The following is a 10,768-nucleotide window of genomic DNA, read 5'->3' on the forward strand; positions in this document are numbered from 1 at the left end:
ATAAATCTAAAAATGAGAGAAATAAAGACATAAATGGTACAAGAAACAGGTGTCTTATTAAGTTATTCAGGTTGTGGGCTTTACTGCAATAATGCAGAGTTGAGGTTTACAACTCACCATGCATCAAAAAACAAGAGAGAATCAAGGACGAATGGTACAAGAAGCAGGTCTTTTATTCAAGTTGTGGGCTTTACTGCAGTAATGTGGAGTTGGGGTTCCTTTTTACTTACAGATCCAACAATAAAATAAAAAGGAATGAGGGGATGAATGGTACAAGAAATATGTACTTTTTTCAAGTTGTGGGCTCTACTGCAATAATGCAGATTTATGAAAGAACGGTACAAGAAACAGGTCTTTTATTCAGGTTGTGGGCTTTACTGTGATCATGTGAAGTTGGGATTCTTTTTCTCTCACAGAGCTATACAAAGGGCAGGAATGAGGACAAGTATGGTACAAAAAATTGTTCCTATTTATTCAAGCTATGTACTTTACTTCAATAATGCAGATTCATAAGGCTGTTTAACTTCACTTCAATAATGCAGATTCATATAAGGATGGTATAAGAAACACGTCTCTTAATTAGGTTGTCGGTTCTATTGCAACCATGAGAGTTGGGGCTACGGTTCATAAGCTCCATACCACTAGGTGTCAAGTTTGAATCTAAGTCTGAATCTCACTTGAGAAATCTGAATCCCCTTAGAGGTGAGGTAAGGTGCACTAGTCTATTGCCTATGCCTATGCCAATGGGTCTAGCATGTCTAAAGGTTAAATATACCATCCATGAATGTGGGAAACCATCCTTCAGAAGGGTTTCCTAGCACCATTAAGTTAATGAATTCAAACAAATCAAAGCTAGTGAATTCCAACAAAACTAAATTGATGGAATGAAACAAAACAAAGCTACTGAATTACAACAAAGCTAGAGTGATGGAATGAAATGGAGTGATTCCATGCTTACCTGCGTATTCAGGGGCCAGATAACCAAAAGTGTCGGCCAGCCTGGTTTCGACAGAAAACTTTCCATCAGGGGCCAGCTTGACGAACTGGAAATCCGAGGCCTTGGCCCTCATGTCATCGCCCAGAAGAATATTAGAGGGCTTCAGATCTCTGTGACTGAAGCTCGTCTGTGCAAGGCTGATATAAATTGTTATTATAACTTTATTAATATTATTATAATTAGCTGTTGTAATTATAATTAATATTAAATTTTTTGTCTCTTATTTGAATAGGAAAAATTATTATTATATTTTTCAAACTTATTTTTAAAATATTCAAATATTAAATTTAAAAATAAATAAATAAATAAATTATATTCATTTAAAACAATTATTTTTCTATTTTTTAATATTAAATAATATGGTTTAATATATAATTAAGTTTGAATGAATATTTATAAAAATAATATTTAATTTCATTTATATTTATAATTTATAATATAATATAATATAGTGTTGTATATAAAAATATGTTTTTAAATATAAAAATAAAATAATTATAGATGTAAAAATAAATTTATATACATAAAATTTATATATTTAATAATGAATAACACATCAAATGGGGTTTGTGTATGTTAATGATATTTCTTTACTGTTTATGCATGGGTTTTTTTGAGAGTGAAGATTGTTCTAAGGGATATGCAACTGAACTAGGGTTTGAGTTAGGGTTTGATAGCTGGTAACCATGATGGGTCGTGGAGGAGGGAGTTCTGATCCCTCCCACAGTCAAATAGCCATGAATAGAAGCAAGAGAATTGGTCTACATCGCTTCAAGAAACTACCAGAGGTGATAACTAAGGATACTATTATAGGAAATATCAAACCTCACAAACAGAAAGAAAATCACGAGGAAGATAGTAGGGAGAAAAGGAAAGAGGGTAGTAGTTAGAAAGTTGCACCTATGAGTGCGACAGGGGTCTGTAAACCCAAGTCAGCCATTATTCCTTGGGTTGTTTTACGTGACCTAGCACTATAGGTGCATAAAGAACACATGGCGGAACATTCAGTTATATGCAAATTTATGGGGATTTGGCCGATGGAAAAGGCCTTACATGTATGGATAAGGAACCACTGGAATCTGAAGGGGGAAATAAACCTTCACCTTAGATCCAAGGGCTTCTTTATGGTGTTGTTCATGAGCTTAGAAGATAAAGACAGAGCATTTGAGGGAGGACCCTATTTTTATGGTGCTGCAGGCCTTTACATGTGACCATGTGTGATGAACTTTGTCCCAGAACAAGAAACGTTCACTTAAGTACCTGTATGGATAAGAATATACTCCCCTCCTTTAAATTATTGGCTGTCGGAGTCTTTAAAGGCTATCGATAATAAACTAGGGCATTTTTTTAAAATATTGGATGCGACTATAAGAGGTAAATACACCTATTTCGCCCAGATCTATGTGGAAATGGACTTATCTGGGGCACTTCCGGACGAGATCATTTTAGAATTATATGATGAAGAATGGGTGCAGGCGGTGGAGTATGAACATGTCCCATTCAGATGTCGTAAATTCCATGAACACGGGGACCTATATAGGGACTGCCCATCAAACAAACTGGAGAGAAACACAAAAACCACCAGAAGCAAAGATCCCAAGGGTTTCACTAGGGTGGGGGTCAAAGGGAAAGGAGGAAAATGGTACCAAAAGAAAATCAACGAGGATGGGCAACCCAGCCACAACAGTTTCAAAATCTTAGAAGAAGAAGATGGAAACAACAAGGCAAACCAGGAAGTGGAGACTAATACCAATGAGAAGGATAGGGATGCTAGCATGGAAGATATACTAGAGAAAACCCAGCAAAAGGATGATCTACTAAGCATTGTAGAGGTTAATAGGGACCATGAGCTGACCCCAAGTGAGGTGGGAACGGAGGACCATTAACTACAGGAGATTCTTGAGAGGGAGAACTTAGATCTAGAAAAGTTTCTGGAGCAGGGTATTGCCAAAGGGGTTGACTCCCTACCGAAGGAGGAGTTTGACAAGGTTCAACAACTCTTCTTCTGGAGATCCCAATCCAAGGGCTCTGGAGTCAAGAGAAACCATGACAACCAGGAGAATAGAGGGATGAAAAAAATGGAGGAAACACTAGGGCAGTCTTCCAACAATTTGGGTAGGAAAAGAGGAAGGAAAAGACAGAATGAGTTGTGACCGAATGTTAAAAACTCGTGATTAACTCAGGTAAGATGAGAGATCTCACCAAATACTCCTTTACAAACCTTTCTTAATGAAGCACACAACCTGGAACATTAGGGGCCTAGGAAGTAAAAGGAAGTTCAAAGAAATCTTAGGAGTAGAATAAAAGAAGAAAAACCAGATATGGTTTTTATTTAGGAAACTAAGTGTTCAATGGACAAGATCAGAGAAATAGAAAGTAACTTGTTAAGAAAGTATGAGTATCTAGAGGTTAAGGCAGATAAAATGGTAGGAGGGATTCTTACGCTTTGGGATCCCTAGAAACTTGGAATCCTAGATGCGGAAGCGTCTAAGAACTATCTATCGCTAGTGATTCATCCTTTGGGTGATAGGGAGACTTACATTATTACAAATGTCTATGGTCCTCAAAAACTAGAAGACAAAATCAAGCTTCTCATCTCCCTTCAGGAGCTAAGAGAGAGATATCCTGATATGCCATGGATTTTGGTAGGGGATTTCAACATGATCAAATCTCTTACAGAGGAGAAAGGTGGCACTAGAGCACTAGGCAGAGACTCCATTGCCTTCCTGAATTTCATAAATAAAATGAGACTAGTGGATGCTGAAACAATAAATGGAAATTTCACCTGGAACAATAAGAGAGGAGGGACTTCTTAAGTTGCCTCTAAACTAGATAGATTCTTAATCTCAGAGGACCTCCTTCTCACAGGCCTTGACATGACAACTCTAATCCTTCCATTTGGAGGCTTGGATCACCGGACTGTCCAGCTTGAAGCCACATTTATAGGTACACCAAGGAACAGACCTTTTAGGTTTGAAAATGTCTGGCTCTCTCACCCGGACTTCACCTGCAATACTGATATATGGTGGATGGAAGATTTGCCCATTCAAGGCACTAAAATGTTTATGCTGCAACAAAGACTTAAACACATCAAATCCAGACTCAAAGATTGGAACAAAAAAGAGTTTGGTAATATTTTTAAAGCCAAAAGAGAAGTTGAACATAAACTCCAGGGGATTAATAAGATCATAATCATAGATGGTTTTACCAAGGAAAACTCAAGATGAATCTCTTCAGAAGGAATGGGAAGACAGGTGCATCCAAGAGGAAATATTCTGGAGGAAGAAATCTAGAGTGCAGTGGATTAGATAAGGGGAAAAAACACAAAGTTTTTTCATAAATCAACTTTGGATCATAGGTCAAATAATAGAATTTCAAAACTCAGAGATTTTCAAGGGAAAGATCTTGTCTCCCACGAAGAAATGGAATCTGTCCTAGTATAACACTTCCTTACCATTGTAAAGGAGCCTCTCTTAGACAGGTCACGATTCATAAAAAATTTCACGAAGTACATTCCCAAGCTTGTAACAAGGGAATACAATCACAATCTTAACAGGCCAGTGTCTGAAGATGAGGTTAGTAAAGTTATCAATGAGATGCAAAATGAGAAAGCTCCTGGCCCGGATGGATTCAATGTGGACTTATTCAAGGCATTCTGGAAAGAAAGCAAACTAAACATCCTTGATGTAGTGGAAGACTCTAGAAGATCCAGAATGATTTTGAAGGCTCTCAATGTCTCTTTCATAACTTTGATTCCAAAGAAAGAAAAAGCTGTGACACCAGACAAATCAGACCCATAGCTTTATGTAATGTGGTGTACAAGATTATTTCCAAAGTGGTCGCTAATGGACTCAAGCCACTTCTTCCAGCTCTTGTCTCAGAGGAGTAAACTGGTTATGTGGAAGGAAGACAGATTCTCAATAACATCATACAAGCTCATGAGATGGTACACTCTCTTAAAAGCAATAAGAAAGTTGGTATGATTACACAGCTTGACCTAGCGAAAGCTTATAACAAGCTAAGCCGGTCTTACATCATGGAAATGCTAAGAGCTTATGGTTTCGACCACAACTAGATTAGATGGGTTATGGCCCTAGTATGCAAGACTAGCTTTCCAATATGACTTAATGGATAGCTGTCCAAAACCTTTCTGCCTTCTAGGGGTCTCAGAAAAGGGGATCTGCATTCCCCCTTCCTCTTTGTGCTCATGATGGAAGGACTAGGCAAAGCGATAAAAAGTGCAAGTGCTGAAGGAAGAATCCAGGGACTGAAACTGACCATAGATGGAGCTACTTCAACTCACCAACAATTTGTGGATGACACTATGTTGTAGGGCTTTCCCACGGTCAAGGAAGCCAAAGCTTTTAAGCAAATCTTCAACGACCTTGCTATGGCCATTGGTACAGAGGTAAGCCTTGACAAATCAAAAGTTTTCTTTTTTAACACTAACATTGCTATTGAGCAAGACCTCGCCAAAATTCTAGGGTTTCAAAGGGATCAATTACCTTCTAAGTACCCTGGAATCCCTCTTACTGACAAACCTCTAAGTAGGGGAGTGTGGGAGCTGGTAATTAACAAACTTCAAGATAGGATCAAGAAATGGACATGTAGATCTTTGAATTTGGCAGGGCACCTTGTGCTTACAAAGGTTTTCCTACATGCCATACCCATTTTTATGATGTCATCTCTTCCTCCTCCTAAAGGAGTTATGCAACAGATCAGCAACATTCAAAGAGATTTTCTTTGGGGCAAAGGGGAAGAGAAAAAGAAATGGGTTTTGGTATCTTGGGACAAGATCTACAAACCTAAGGCCCATGGTGGTTTGGGGCTTCATGACCCTGAAATCCTCATCAGAGTTTCGGGTGCTAAACTTTGGTGGAGGTGGCTTAAGGAATCACAACCCCTGGGGCCAAGCTTAGGAAATAGAAATACACAAATAATTGGCATGAGAGAGATCATATTCGAATGTCTGGGCTTATCAAGGGCTCCCACATTTGGAATCTGGCTTGGGAAAACAGAGCCATTGTCCAGCAGCACAACTTCTAGGAGATCTGAGCTAGGAACCTGGTAAGATTCTGGGAGGACAACTAGCAACAAGAACCAAATTTGTTTAGGGCAGAACTAACTACTCTCAAGAATGACATTGAAAACAAAGGCTTATGCATGGTAAGTGACTTCTGGGATCAAGCAAGGAACAACGGTAAATGGAGAATATGGAAGGATTTGGGCTATAGTGAAGAGAGCCCTTTGAAAGCTCAGGCAAACTCTCTTGCTTGGGATTTGGAACAGAGGAAGATTTTGGTATCATCAACGTCTGACCAACTGAGATGGGGAAGGAACACAGAAGGTAACTTTAACCTCAAAGAAGCTAAACGAATAGCCCTATAGTTTGATTATCAAAACCCCGATAAGGTATGGAAGGACCTTTGGCAGCACCATCATTGGATGAAAATAAAGTTGTTTATGTGGTTGGTTCAACAAAATAAAATTATAACTTGGGAAAATCTTCTTAAAATGGGTTTTGTTGGCCCATCCAAATTCCATCTATGTGGTTCACACGAGGAGATGATGGAACACTTACTCAACCTTTGCCCTTTTACCTCTTCCTTGTGGGATTGGGTGGCCTCAATCCTCAGGAAGACTGACAGGGACAGACTCAGTATTACCAACACCTTGAAGAATTGTAGAAAAGACTTCTCAGGCAATGAAATCATCAACAAAGCTTGGACTATGGTTCTAGGCTTCTTGATATGTGATGTTTGGAAAGAATACAATGGCAGGATTTTCAAGAATAAAACTGGCTCAACCCAGAACATTATTGCACAAATATTAAGACATCTCAAAGACACTATTGGGGCCCTTTTAAGAAGACCTCCTGAGGACCCTACTCTGCCCCAAGACGCTCCTATACTGCTGTAGTTAGGTCTCAATTCTCTAGTTCCCCAGAGCATAAACAAGGGTGTGAGACAGATAATTGCTACTCAAGACATCTGGCAACCTCCTCCTCATGGTTTCTTGAAATTCAATATATATGGAGCCTCTAAAGGTAACCCAGGGATGGTTGGTTTTGGAGAAGTCATCAGAGATGAGCTGGGGTGCATTAAGGTTATCTTTCACATTCATTTGGGGACTGCCAGTAATAATATGGTGGAGATCATGGCCTTAGAGCAATGCCTGTAAATACTGATTGAGTCAAATTTACGTAATGCCATCATTGAAGCAGAATCTGAATTGATTATTAATGTGGTCAAGAAGATTTGTAATGAAAAATCACCGGGAAAAGTTTCAAAACATTGGCGGCTTTTGCAGGTCTTTCAGCACAATCATACCCACCTACAAACCCTGAGAACGGTTAGCTTCGTTTATGTGTGAAGGAAAGCCAATATTCTAGCTGATCATCTGGCAAATGAAGGAGTGTTATGCAAATAAAGTTACAATAGGTATGCTTGGGATTCGACACCCTTCAGAAATTTGTGTGAGGATTGTCAAACATAGGCGACCAAAGACATGGAGAACTTTCAGACTATCAGGAATGAACAAGAAAGAAGACTAGTGGAAGCAGGAGTGACCTGGAGTGAAAGTATTTATTAACCGTTGATCTCTAAAAAATGCATAAAACAGAGCTTTATACAGGGAAGGGGCACTTGGTAAATAGCAGGCTTCTTAGCAGGTCATCAACCACAGATCTTGATAGCCTTTACCATCGTATGGATATCAGGTGGGAAAGTGACCGAAGGTTAACTAATCAAGCAAACCCAAAGATTTTAGATCAGTGGTTCATAATCTTCATTGGGTCCGTAAAAGAGGGTAAAGACCATGCAAGTTTCTGATCCGATATCACAGAGGACCGTCAGATCAACCGGGACCTAATTGCATGGATTTCGGGTTCTAAAAGTAATCGAAGGTTAAGTCTCAGATCAAACCCAAACATTTATAAACCAATGGCTCATAATCTCTATTGGGTCCGTGAACCATGTAAAAGGGGCGCCTGTTGCTGAGGCGATAATGTTCATGACTGTTAGATCTTATGGGATCCGGATCGAAGGGACATCGGGTTTCAACATGGGAGGACGTTAAGGCCAAGAACGGACCCGAAGTTTTATATGTTGACAGTTTATTTACCCTATCAGCTCCATAAAGATGGTAAAGGTCGCGCATATCTCCGAAGCGATTTCTTTAACGACCACTGGATCATAGGAGGTCTTATCGAATGGTCATTGGGTTGGATAATGGGCAGAGGTTTAGATGTAAGACTAAGGCATAAGGTTTCGGGTTAATCTTCATTGGGTTAACCATTGTTGGTCTTTACACTTGTAGAGACATGCAATATATGTAATATTTCTTGCCCTTAATAGAAGGCTCCACTCTTACTTGACCAAAAAAAAGAATAACAAATCAAATGTTATTTTAATTACAAATTTCTTTTTTAAGAGTTTTTTCATTAAGGTAGAAGTTTACATCTCCTTTTTAGACGTGTTGGCTTCACTCTTATAAAATTTATTAGTTTTTTGGTGCATTCTTAGACATATAGTAATTTTCCAAAATGACAACTATTTACATAAACTAAAAGGAAAAAGGTGCCAAGACACCCATAAAAGTAAAAGAGAACCAAAAATCATCATCATTAGAATTTACCTAGACAAGATTATCCAAAGGTGGGCCAGGGGATGGTTGGGGTTTGAATTCATAGTGAACATGCCCCTCCATGTGTGCCAACATAGTTTACAAATGGTCGAGTTATTCTTGGATGCCCCATTTTCCTCTCCATAGACCAACCATTTTGTCATGAATCTCCCATAGGTTTCATTGAATGTGATTCATGAATTCAGTAGTGTCTTTGTAATCATCTTATCGGGCCTAATTGAGCTAGTTGAAGGAGCTGCTTAACTGCCAAAAGATGCTTGCACTACCTTCCACTTAGGAGGTGATTCCCACAAAAGTAAGGGACTAAGAGAATGGTGGGTCTACAATTTCTCCATGTGCCTACTTCTATTGTGGTTACCACCCCTGAAATCCCCTCACCTCCATTCCTTGATGCACCCATCCTCACTAAGGATACATATTCAACACCCTCTATTGGCCTTCTTGTCCCGTAAAGAAAATGTCTTTAATGACGCAACTAATCTTGCTAAGAAAGTGAGGATACTCATTATTCTTTCTAGGGGCCACAAACACCCATGATGCCTAATGTAAACATTACTTACCAAGGAAACCCCTACAAACCACCACAAATACCACCCAAGCTTGCAGCAAAAAAATTCCCAATTCATCTCTACCTAGCTCGACTTGTTTGGAGGAAACACCCACTAGCGACCTTAATCAGTTCAAATAAAACTCAAACTGTAATATTAAAAAATCCAATGCTTTTTGAACCACACAAGTAATAGACCAAATTGGCTCCCTCCTTTCATGGATAAAAATAACCCATATAAACCCAACATTTAGAATGCTCATACCACTCAAATGCCTAAGGTAATGATTCATTGCCCACCATTAAACCTTCAAACATCCCCACTTCCCTAGTGCATACGGAAGAGGCAAGCTAAAATGCCTCTTGCTTGACTACCCCTCTACCCTAACACACCTAGCTAGACTAGAAATTACACGCATACAAATATCTAACGCAGAGTGAACAACTAGACTGTAAACTTTATACTTGGTATGGATAATCCATAGCAGCTCCAAGAACGAGTCTTGAGAACCTTCATTAGTGATGTATCCTAGTTTTTCATTGCAACATCTCCCACCATGTGGCTTGGTGCCAAATTTTTATTCACCTATTATTTGACACTCCTGCACACTCTAGTTTCAAGGCCAATTCTCCTCAAGATTTCCCTTGTCATCCCTGGGCTAAGATAGGGAGCCTTCTCCTTGAAGTGCTCCTGATTATTTGGTACATGAAAAAGTAGACTAACAAACAATGTTTCACCTATTTTACACTAGGACCTCAACCATTGTTAAACAAACCACCAAGCTCTCCTCTAGTTTTGGAGTATTATGACAAACATAAATGCCATTAATTTCCTTCCAATTGTGGTTAGGGCCATCATATGGGCATGAATGCTTCCCATCTTCCACTTGAATACTCACACAATGTCAAGAGGGGGATGTAGGGTGGCGAGCCCATTTTGTATTCCCCAAACCCTTTTGATTTGTCACCCTCATTGGGATATATTTTTACAAAATAATATTATAATATTTATAAATTTAACTATGAGTTTCATATTAAATAACTTCTTAAAATGATCATTTATACAATAACATTGATCTGAATATGATAATTCATCTCTACATTAATTTTAATACAATAATAATCTTGACAAACATTTCAGAGGTGGAAAACATAAACCAAAAGAAACTCAAAACTAGAAATGTAGTGAACTTAGGAGAGGACTCTCTGTTCACATTAATCAATAACAATGAAATAGATTATGTTGGAGACAAGTAGTAATAAATTACTAGAGTGAAACTCAACTAAAATCAAGTAAACTTCAACAAACTATGACACTTAGCAAAAAAAAATGGTAGTTGGAATTATTTTCTCCAACACTCCCCCTTAATTACAACCACACAAATTTAAACTAAGATGCTTGTTGGTCTGAGTCTCATCTAGGCTTAGAATGACACAGAAACTTTGACATTAATTCTTGGGGTGGATTTCTTTTTCTTTTTCTTTTCTTCTAGATCCTTTATCCTCTAAATTTCTTTAATTCAGTGTTTTTATTGCAAGCTTCAAAATTTAGTTTCTTCATTAGCTAGTGCATCTCTTTT

Source organism: Pinus tabuliformis, chromosome X, assembly GCF_031772625.1.
Source record: "Pinus tabuliformis cultivar Carrire ecotype Pingquan chromosome X, CPIR1, whole genome shotgun sequence".
Taxonomy (NCBI): domain Eukaryota; kingdom Viridiplantae; phylum Streptophyta; class Pinopsida; order Pinales; family Pinaceae; genus Pinus; species Pinus tabuliformis.